Here is a 10,356-nt window from a genome sequence, read left to right on the forward strand (position 1 = left end):
TTTAATAAATGGTGCTGGGAAAACTGGCTAGCCATATGTAGAAAGCTGAAACTGGATCCCTTCCTTACACCATATACAAAAATTAATTCAAGATGGATTAAAGACTTAAATGTTAGACCTAAAACCATAAAAACCCTAGAAGAAAACCTAGGCAATACCATTCAGGACATAGGCATGGGCAAGGACTTCATGACTAAAACACCAAAAGCGATGGCAACAAAAGCCAAAATTGACAAATGGGATCTAATTAAACTAAAGAGCTTCTGCACAGCAAAAGAAACTACCATCAGAGTGAGCAGGCAACATACAGAATGGGAGAACATTTTTACAATCTACCCATCTGACAAAAGGCTACTATCCAGAATCTACAAAGAACTTAAACAAATTTACAAGAAAAAAATCAAACAACCACATCAAAATTGGGCAAAGTATATGAATGGACACTTCTCAAAAGAAGACATTTATGCAGCCAACAGACACATGAAAAAATACTCATCATCACTTGCCATCAAAGAAATGCAAATCGAAACCACAATGAGATACCATCTCACACCAGTTAGAATGGTGATCATTAAAAAGTCAGGAAACAACAGGTGCTGGAGAGGATGTGGAGAAATAGAAATGCTTTTACACTGTTGGTGGGACTGTAAACTAGTTCAATCATTGTGGGAGACAGTGTGGCGATTCCTCAAGGATCTAGAACTAGAAATACCATTTGACCCAGCCATCCCAATACTGGGCATATACCCAAAGGAGTATAAATCATGCTGCTATAAAGATACATGCACACGTATGTTTACTGTGGCACTATTCACATTAGCAAACACTTGGAACCAACCCAAATGTCCATCAGTGATAAATGGATTAAGAAAATGTGGCACATATGCACCATGGAATACTATGCAACCATAAGAAAAAGATGAGTTCATGTCCTTTGTAGGGACGTGGATGCAGCTGGAAACCATCATTCTGAGCAAACTATCGCAAGGACAGAAAACCAGACACCGCATGTTCTCACTCATAGGTGGGAATTGAACAATAAGAACACTTGGACACAGGGTGGGGAACATCACACACCTGTTGCGGTGGGGCCTGTCGTGGGGTGGCGGGAGGCGGGAGGGATAGCATTAGGAGATATACCTAATGTAAATGACGAGTTAACGGGTGCAGCACACCAACATGGCACATGTATACATATGTAACAAACCTGCACGTTGTGCACATATACCATAGAACTTAGAGTATAATAATAAAGATAAATAAGTGAAAAAAAAGAAATTATCTCCTTTGCAATGATCTCAATTTATCACAAAATTTTTTAGATATTTAAGTTAAAAAATGGATGAGGGTGTATCATTTTTAAATTTTATGGAAGAGTATACAGGCAAAGATTTGGAGATAAGTGCCTTAGAGGATCTATTTTCATGAACAGATAAAAATGTCAAGTAATCAAGAATGGTATTGTGGAAATAATGCTTCTACCAATAATCATTTGTTCTTTAAAAGGCTGGTTATAACACTACCTTGCGTATTACACATGTACCTGGCAAACCTTTACACACAGGCCATGCAAAGACAAACCTCTCTCAATCACAAGGTAGATGTTTGGAATTCAATGTTATTAATCTATTAATCAGATTTCATCTAAACTGTGTGAATAAGAAGATAATACACGCAGCCATAAAAAAGAATGAAATCATATTCTTTGCAGCAACATAGATGCTGCTAGAGGCCATTATTCTAAGCAAATTAATGCAAGGATAGAAAACCAAATACTGCATGTTCTCACTTATAAGTGGGAGTTAAACACTGGGTATTCATGGACATAAAGATGGCAACAATAGACACTGGGAACTACTATGGGGGAAGGGAGAGAGAAGGTCAAGGGTTGAAAAACTACCTATTGGGTACCATGCTCACTATCTGGGTGATGGGGTCAATCACACCCCAAATCTCAGAACCATGTAATATAACCATGTAACAAACCTGCACATGTACCCCCGATCTAAAATAAAAGTTGAAATGTTTTTAAAAAAGAAAATACAGTCCATAATAAACAGCTTCAAAGAGAAGTACATTTGAAGAACAAAATACAGAAAAAAAAGAGGATAGGGCTCATAATAAAAAGCAAATTAAATATGTTGCCAGTGAGGCTGAAGAGAAAAAATAGGCAATGACAAAGGGATGATCGCTACATTTTCCACCCCAGCTGTCTTTTGTAGACTATATTTTCTATTTTTGTGAGATACATATGTTGGGGCCCTGCAGTTCTAGAAAGAGATGGAAAAGGCAAAGAATAGCAATCAAGAATAATAAAGAGCTGATTTTGAGAGGCCTGGATACATCTTAAAGCAGTATATTTACTAAAAGATTTATGTTTTTGTCTAAATGTAACAGGAAGTCAAATGGCAACCCAAGGCATGTTTTAGAAAGAGCCAAACTTTGAGGAGGAAATTATTGAGGGTACATAAGGATGTATTTCAATTATTTTGAAAGGATTAGCTTTAGTAAAGGATCTTTGGTGATCAAAATTCCTGCTGAGATTTCTTCCACTATATAAAAGAAAAAAATACAATAAAAGGAAAATAAAATTTGGGGTTAAAATGGCATTATTGGGCTGGACGCTGTTGCTTATGCCTGTAATCTCAGCACTTGGGGAGGCCCAGGTGGGTAGATCACTTGAGGTCAGGATTTAGAGACCAGCCTGGCCAATATGGTGAAACCCGTCTCTACTGAAAATACAAAAATTAGCGGGGGTGTGCTGGTACACGCCTGTAATCTCAGCTACTCTGGAGGCTGAGGCAGGAGAATTGCTTGAACCTGGGAGGCAGATGTTGCAGTGAGCAGAGATCATGCCACTGCACTCCAGCCTTGGAGACAGAGCAAGACCCCATCTCAAAAAAAAAAGGCATTACCCCTATTATGAGATGATCAAATTGTAGCTTGAAATAATTCTAAAACTAAAAGCAATTTTGGTTATGAATTTAATAATAATGGATGTTTTTAATACTATTATACTAATAACCCCATTATTAACAATATTAATAACTGAGTATTCAGTTTTATACCTAGTTTCCAAGCTTCATTTAAGCAGGAAATCCTAAAATCTCTGGCAGACGTGTCAAAATGGTCTAAAGGCAGAGGGATGTGGAGAAGACATGAGTGATTCACAGTAGAGATTTTTTATGTGTGAAAATTAAGGAGCCAAGTGAATATAGCAGGAAAGTGGATTTTTTGGTTCACTCAAGAAAGAATAGGCTTGCCTTTGTTTTGTTTTGTTTTGTTTTGTTTTAAACTTTGGCACCCAGGCTGGATTGCAATGGCATGATCTCTGCTCACTGGACCTCTGCCTCCCAGGTTCAAGTAATTCTCCAACCTCAGCCTCCTAAGTAGCTGGGATTACAGGTGAGCACCACCACGTCTGACTAATTCTTGTATTTTTAGTAGTGACAGGGTCTCACCATGTTGACCACGCTGGTCTCAAACTCCTGACCTCAAATGATCCACCTGCCTTGGCCTCCCAAAGTTCTGGGATTATAGGCGTCAGCCACTGCGCCTAGCCAAGGCTTGCTTTTAATAAAACAAAACAATTGTGTCAATTGTGGTCCATTCCAACATCATATATTAAGTGGTGGTACTGTGGGATCAAGCGTAAGGCTCTTCTTCATTGAACTTGCCTCTCCTTCTGCATCTGTGAGTCCACAACCTGCCCAACTGCACGTGCCAGCCCTAATCCACTACCACCCATTCACCTAAACTAGAAACCTGAGACTCATCATTGATTTCCTCTCATATTTTTCTTATCCACTTCTCTCACTCCTGACTGCTTCTGCCTAGTTCCTAAGCTGCTCCTGGGAGTGTTTGTCTCCTAGCAAAGAGTTCAATGAACGTGTATAGAATAAACGACTTGATTTGATATGAGCTATGATTAACTCTTTTCTCCAGGAGTGCTCTGCCAAGAATGGACACAAAAACCCCTTGTTCTTTACACTGTTCTGGTGTCATCTCCTCCAAGAAGCCCTTTGGATTCTCTCCCTCCAATCAGACTGGCGTATGTGATCCTCCTCGGATTTTCCAAAGCAACCTGTGCTTACCTTTACCAAAAACACAATTCTGTCTCATAACCATCAATTTACTTGTCTGCATGCCCTACTAGATAGGGACTCCTACACTTGGATCCTCAACACCTCACATAGTATCTGGTACAAAGTACAAAGACAATGAATGTTGTTGAATGAGTGGATGAATGATATAGAGAGCAAGTGCAGTGAGAGGTACATACAAAGTAGTCCTAAGAGGAGACAGATGAAGGAGAAGCTAAATCTGCTGTTGGGATGAGTAACAATGCCATTTGAACTCGTCTTGAAGGATGAGTTGTAGTTCTCCTAGTGATCAAGACAAGGAAGGGTATTCCAAGCAAAAGGAATAGCATGAACAAAAAAGCATGTAGGGAAGAAAGCACATGCAGTATTTAAGACCACAGGAGCCTGGCAAAGTTCAAGAACAGCTTTCAGTTCTTGAGCAGATGTGGAGGAAAGGAGGCAGATGTGGCTAGAAAGATTGTTTTAAACAAGTTATGAAAGACCTGGAAGTGATACCAAGGGGTTTGAAGATTATAAGATAGAAAGCCACTGAAGTTTGAAGGCGCGTAATAACACGATCAGCTCTCTAAAAGAAAAAATAATATTTTGTTTCCTTTTAAGTGACTAAAAGTCATAGATCTAACTTTCTCCATTTTAGATTTCTTGATAATTCATGAAAATAAAAGCAAAGGCCAGCTGAAGCAATTCTTCTCCTGACTGGTCTGAACAAGGGATTTTTCTTTTTTCTTTTTCTTGTTTTCTGGCCAGTCACTTGGTGAAGTGAGTGCATCATACAGCTGGGAAAACACGAGCTTCTCGAGTTTGTTTGGCTTCTGAGCGATGTGGGTGAGCGCGAGTCTGGGCAGTGTGTCAGCTCCTTCCTGAAAGTCTGGGTCAAGGAAGTCCACAACACAACCTTGTTTACTTGATTTTGCTTTCAGCATTGAGAACGCTGGTTCTGATTACTGCAAAGGTGTATGTGGTTACTGTTGGCTCACAACCCTGTAATTCCTTTGAAAAGATGATCTGATTGGGACAACTGTGACTTCAATACTTCAGTTCCTTTGGAAACATCCAGATGAAAAGTGATGCATTATTTTCCTAGTGGCTTTTGTTCCTGGCTAACCGTAATAGTTTGTTGGATCACTGGGAGTAATTCTGTGGAGCTGAGTTTGCTGGGCTGGCAGATTTGGAGGGGTAGACAAAGAATGACCAGTCTGAAGCAACCCTTCTAGCCCAGACACGTGAATTTACAACAAATGTTTACTGAGTGCTTGCTATGTGCCAGGCACTGCATCAGGCACTGGGCAACCAAGATGAACAAGACAGTTTCTACTAGAGTCCGCTAACTAGACTGAAAACTCATCAAAGATAAATGCCAACTCTTAATTCTGTTTACATCCCCCAAATTGTCTAGGGCAGTATCTAGCTTAAGGCAGAGTCCCCAACAAACACCAAATGTTTAAACAGGGATATTTCCATTTTGCACAGTAAATATTTACTAAGTGCCTACTAGGGACTGACGTTGTGTTAGATAGTAGAGATACTAAAGACTACTAAAATAGAGCTCATACCCTCAAGCTGCTCATGGTCTGGTGGGGAAGACAGACATTAAAACATTAATCACCTGTAATCCCAGCACTTCAGGAGGCAGAGGTGGGTGGATCGCTTAAACCCAGGTATTGGCAAAACCCTGTCTCTACAGAAAAATCAAAAAATCAAAAATTACGCATAGTGGTGCACACCTATAGTCCCAGCTACTCAAGAGGCTGAGGCAGGAGGATCGCTTGAGCCCAGGAGGTCAAGGCTGCAGTGAACAGTGTTCACACCACTGCACTCCAGCCTGGGCAACAAAGTGAGACCCTGTCTCAAAACAAAAAACAAAACCACAACATTATTCAACTTGTACAAATTTGAACCCCGTAGGAGCCCCTGAGCCCCTGAGAAACACCTTGTCACCTAGTCCCTCCTCTGGAGCCCCCAGATCTCCCTACGAAATGGGTAATAACTGGCATAGAAGAGAGACCCCAGGATGCTTCTCCAGCAAGCACTATGTCCATTCTGATTGGCCAATGCATTTGTCTTTTTGGTTGATAATATTTTAGTATCATTCCTGCAGGGGGTAATTGCAACACAAGACACTCATGTACGGGGGACAGAGGAAGAAATAACTTCATCATATGAGAGGGCTGCCCAATTCCATTTGGAAGGGGTGTATGCAGCCTCCAGCAAAACCCAACACAGCAGGTGTGTTTCTAGGAGTCTACTCAAAACCCCTGCTCCCACAAGCACGAGCACAAGTACAGACCCCAGCTTCAATGAACTGTGTGCACCACAGGCGAGGGGGCACCTGAACATTATTTCATTATGGATTTTAGGCTGGGCCTAGTGGCTCACATCTGTAATCCCAGCACTTTCGGAGGCTGAGGCGGGTGGATCATTTGAGGTCAGAGTTCAAGACCAGCCTGGCTGACATGGTGAAACCCTGTCTCTACTAAAAATACAAAAATTAGCTGGGTGTGGTGGCACGTGCCTGTAATCGAAGCTACTCAGGAGGCTGAGGCAGGAGAATCACTTGAACCCAGGAGGCAGAGGTTGCAGTGAGCCGAGACCGTACCACTGTACTCCAGCCTGGGTGACAGAGTGAGACCCTGTTCCAAAAAATAAATAAATAGATAGATAAATAAATAAATAAATAAGGATTTTAGATACAGAAAATCATTTTGAAGTGATATTGTAAAATATTTTAAGTTTAAGGTTAATTTTTAAAATTTCTCCTATTCTAGGCCAATCGTACCCACAAGCATAGTGTTGTAGTCATCTTCATTCAAATAACCTCATTATCTACTGAGTGATTAGATGCACTTGTGAGCAGTAATGATCCAGAGAACCTTCTGAGAGCTAGTTTAAAAATCTTTAGAGCTAATCCTTCTCTCAGGGGAGAGAGGAATGCTTTGGTTTCCTCTTCATGCCTTGCAAAGCTGAGGTTTAGAGTCCAGAAATGTTATTGGAGCCTTCAATGTTCTGCAAAATTGAAAGAAAGGGAAGGAGAGAGAGAGAGGAAGGAAGGAAGGAGGGAAAGAAGGAGGGAGAGAGGGAGAGAAAGAAAGGAAAAAGATAATCAACCAGGTCAGGCTTGGTGGCTCCCACCTGGAATCCTAGCACTTTGGCAGGCTGAGCAGGGAGGATCACTTGAGGCCAGGAGTTTGAGACCAGCCTGAGCAACATGGCAAAACCCTGTCTCTACAAAAAATACACACACACACACACACACAAATTAGCAGGGTGTGGTGCTACTCACCTGTAGTCCTAGCTACTTGAGGGGCTGAGGTAGGAGGATTGCTCAAGCCCAGGAGGTCAAGGCTGCAGTGAGCCAAAATCACGCCATTGACTGCAGCCTGGGTGACAAAGTGAGATCTTGTCTCAAAACAAACAAACAAACAACAACAGCAGCAAACATACAATTCTTCCCAAACTTCTCAGATTTTCAAAATATTGACTCATGAGACCCTGAAGCTGAAAGCGTCGATTTCCCAGTTGTAAATCCGTCAAACAGCTTGTCTAAGCTGGTTTCTTAATAGGAACCACAATTATTCAATGGAAATATGTCAACTGTTCCTGGCTCAAATTTTATGAGAAAAACAATGAAACAAATTACACTTGTTGGTGTTTTATAGGTAACTGAAACTGGCTTCTTAAAATTCAGGTGTTGGACTATTGAGAACATGCTAGTTCCTTCATTAACTCTTTTGTTTTTACCTCCTTTCACTCAAGGCAGGATTTCATAATATTGATTATTTAAAAATAAATTCATGGGTCAGGCGCGCTGGCCCACGCCTGTAATCCTAGCACTTTGGGAGGCCAAGGTGGGCTGATCACTTGAGCTCAGGAGTTCAAGACCAGCCTGTGCAACATGGCAAAACCCCATCTGTACAAAAAATACAAAAAAAAAAAAAAAAAAGAAAATTAGCGAGGCATGGTGGTGGGCACCTGTAGTCCCAGCTACTTGGGGTCTGAGGTGGGAGAATCACTTGAGGTCAGGAGGCAGAGGCTGCAGTGAGCCAAGATCATGCCACTGCACTCTAGCCTGAGTGACAAAGTGAGACCTTATCTCAAAGTAAATAAATAAATAGAAATAAATTGCTGGCATGAGACTAGGTTAGTTTCTAGTCACTTCTCCAGCCTCATCTTCCTTTACCTCTTGTTGTACATACAAATGATAGCACTCCATCCCCAAGCAGATTCTGTACCGTTTCCCCTCCAGGCATTAGTCACTCTGTCCCCTCTCCATAGAATGACCCCTCCCTCAATTTTCTCTGAAAATGTTTGTGTTCTCCAGGATGTCTCTCCTCATCTCCTTTCCTCCTCTGGATAAGGAGCTCTTCCTTTGTGCTCCTGTTTCACACTCAGCACCTCTCCATCACTGCAATGACCACCTTCTATCATAAGCACCATGTTTGTATATATATTGCTGTCTTCCCCTCTCCCCAGACACAGTGACAAAATAAAGCATCACTCATTTTCACATTTTATGGCCTCACATACTACCTGAAAATAGTAGGTACTTGTATCAGTCATCTATTGCTGCATAACCAATTACCCCAAAACTTAGCGTTTGAAAATCACAATATTTATTATCTCACAGTTTCTCTGAGTCAGAAATTCAGGAACAGGTGCAGCTTAGTTGGGTGATTGGGGTGCAGATCTCTTACAAGGCTGTAGTCAAGGTGTCTGTCAGGCTACAATCTCAAGGGTCAACGGCAGAGGGGAGTCTGTTTCCCAGCTCACTCGGGTGGCTGTTGGCAGTCCTCAGAAAATTGACTTTCCAGCTCAGTCATGTGGTGTTGGCAAATGTTAGGATCCTTGCTGACTGTTGACTGAAGATATTATTTCCTTGCCACACAAATTTCTCCATAATGTTACTCAAAACACAGCAGCTGGATTTCCCCAGACTGAAGTCTGAGAAAGAGTGAGGTAAAAGTCACAGTCCTCTTGTAACCTAATCTCAAAAGTGACATTCTGTCACTTTTGTTGTATTCTATTTGCTAGAAGTGAGTCACTAGGTCCAGCACACATTCAAGGAAAGGAGATTGCACAAGGATGTGAATTCTGGAAGGTGGAGATCACTGGGGACCATCTTCAGGCTGCTGACCACAGTGCTCAATAAATCTGTAAACAAATGGACAAATCTCTCCAGACAGAAACGAGCCCTTTCTTCCCTGAAGATCCACAGCGTTTGAATTATTAGAGAATGCAGCACAATGTGACTTTAGCTGAGCATGTGTTCATATACATTGCCGGATTATAAGCAACTGAGTAAAAACAGTGCCAAACATATGGCTGGCACGCAGTAAGTAATTCCTTGAGTGGGTGAATAAGTGAAAGAAAGTGTGGCAGAGACTAGGACTTGTCCATTAATATCTGTTCTTCAATGATATAATTTTTTTATTTTTAGCTAGGCACATAGGCCTGCCACTGGAGACTACATTTCCCAATATCCCTGCAACTGGAGGTGGCCATGCTGCTAGTATTGGGCGAATGGGATGTGAGAACCTTGGGCAAAACTTTTGTTTCTCCCTTTCCTTTGATTGGAATACGGAGGTTTGAGTGAGACCCTGGGCAGGGAAAGATACAATGAGAGTAGCAGGACCATCCTATCAGACTACTGACTACCAGACAACCTCTGGGCTAGTCCATGAAGCAAAATTAAACTTTTTTCCCTTGTTCTTCTTTTTTTTTTTTTTTTTTTTGAGGTGGAGTCTCACTCTGTCTCCCAGGCTGGAGTGCAGTGGTGTGATCTCGGCTCACTGCATCCTCGCCTCCTGGATTCAAGCGATTCTCCTGCCTCAGCCTCCCAAGTAGCTGGGACTACAGGGGCATGCCACCATGCCCGGCTAATTTTTTTCTATTTTTAGTAGAGACAGCGTTTCACCATGTTGGCCAGGCTGGTCTCGAACTCCTAAACTCAAATGATCGGCCCGCCTCAGCCTCCCAAAGTGCTGGGATTATAGGCGTGAGTCACCACGCCCGGCTAGAACTAAACTTTTATCCTATAAAAACTACTATTCTCTAGAGTCCCGTCATTATACCAGCACAGAGTATTCCTGTCAAATACAGAATTTTAAAAGCAAACGAGAAGGCACCCACCATCCCTTCCTCTCCTTCATAACTAGCCCATGCTTTAAACACACCAAAATACTTGTTAGATGTAATTGCGTCTATGGGAACACTGGGCCCATAGTTATTAGTTATATATATATATAATATATATATA

At 41.6% G+C, this 10,356-nt stretch overlaps 1 long non-coding RNA gene across 2 annotated transcripts in view; it reads right to left on the reverse strand.

Annotated features, from left to right (window-relative positions):
* Window positions 1–10,356, reverse strand: part of LOC108532955 (uncharacterized) — a 29,515-nt gene that overhangs the window by 9,416 nt on the left and 9,743 nt on the right. Inside the window, exon 3 of one of the 2 annotated variants that reach the window (XR_001886604.1) lies at window positions 7,440–7,480. The exons of the other annotated variant lie outside the window; for it this stretch is intronic. This is a non-coding gene — a long non-coding RNA (uncharacterized LOC108532955). Of the gene's footprint in view, window positions 1–7,439; window positions 7,481–10,356 lie in introns of those variants that run through there. 2 annotated transcript variants of the gene reach the window in all.

Source organism: Rhinopithecus bieti, unplaced genomic scaffold (assembly GCF_001698545.2).
Source record: "Rhinopithecus bieti isolate Rb0 unplaced genomic scaffold, ASM169854v2 scaffold_6380, whole genome shotgun sequence".
NCBI lineage: Eukaryota > Metazoa > Chordata > Mammalia > Primates > Cercopithecidae > Rhinopithecus > Rhinopithecus bieti.